This window comes from Nematolebias whitei, chromosome 7 (assembly GCF_014905685.2).
Source record: "Nematolebias whitei isolate Nwh7 chromosome 7, NemWhi1, whole genome shotgun sequence".
NCBI classification, from domain to species: Eukaryota; Metazoa; Chordata; class Actinopteri; order Cyprinodontiformes; family Rivulidae; genus Nematolebias; species Nematolebias whitei.
Genome location: NC_056504.1, coordinates 52,000,630 through 52,001,776, shown reverse-complemented (window position 1 = coordinate 52,001,776; position 1,147 = coordinate 52,000,630). Strand labels below are relative to the sequence as shown.

Here is a 1,147-nt window from a genome sequence, read left to right as displayed (position 1 = left end):
AAAGACTATTGAAAGATTATTGAAAGAGTATTGACAGACTATTGAAATATTATTGAAAGACTATTGAAACATTATTGACAGACTATTGACAGACTGCTCAGTACAGCAGGACAGATTCTCCCAAAAGAACCAGACTGGACTCCAAAATCTTTGAAAACCAACTTCTTCTGAACTTGAACAAGAACTTCTTGCTGCAACATTAAAATGTGTCAGTTCATGATGTTAGGGGACGAGAGATGTCTCCAAATGTCTCGACACTCAGGTCCAAGTTTTAAAAATGTTGTCAGGAAGTTAAAATATTGTTCAATATCGACCCATTACAAGGTTGAATAGACATATTTTAACTAGAGCTGATGACAAACTGCAGTTGAACTGATCAGATGTTTCTTTGTCACTTGTGTCTAATGCTCCTTTTGTTCATCAGACAACTTTTACTTAAACGTGTTTACTGCAGTTTAAAATGACACGTTGGTTTTACTTTGTGTTGAATAAAAACTTTCAAAGGTAAAATTGTTCCTGTTTCTTATTTGATTAATGACATTTAACTCTGCAGGTCATCCCTGAAATTCTGACACAGAATCACAAGTCCAGGTTGAACTGTGTCGCAGAGTAAACAATAAAAACATGTATATCTGCAGCATCGGTCAGTAAAATGGAACGACACTATTAATGTACTACAGAAAATATACATACGGTACTCAGACTTAAAGACATGTAGACCATTACATTATGTAATACATACAGCAAGTACTTTTACTTTTAATACTTTAAGTATTTTAAAAAGCAAGTACTTGTTTATTTTACTTAAGTAAAAATGTTAATGTGGTACTTCTACTTTTACTAGAGTACATTTTTGTCAGTCTGTACTTTTACTTAAGTACAGAGTTTGAGTACTTCCTCCACTGAGAGCTGTTGTACTTGAGTTGATATCAGGGACAGATGCACCTGAGAGCAGCTTCTCACACTTTGCTCTTGTCCTCAAAATACTTTCAGATGGAGCCGTGAGCTGTGCGTCCAAACACGAGCCAGCAGTCGGACATCTCAACATGTCCCGTCATCGTGGACCAACGTCCCACGGAGACATCTCAGCATGTCCCGTGATTGTGGACCAACGTCCCACAGACACATCTCAGCATGTCCCGTCATC

At 37.3% G+C, this 1,147-nt stretch overlaps 1 protein-coding gene across 1 annotated transcript in view; it reads right to left on the bottom strand.

The window, feature by feature from the left end:
- chmp4ba (charged multivesicular body protein 4Ba) overlaps nt 1–1,147 on the bottom strand; it is a 7,295-nt gene that overhangs the window by 4,916 nt on the left and 1,232 nt on the right. The gene's annotated exons all lie outside the window — the stretch shown is intronic.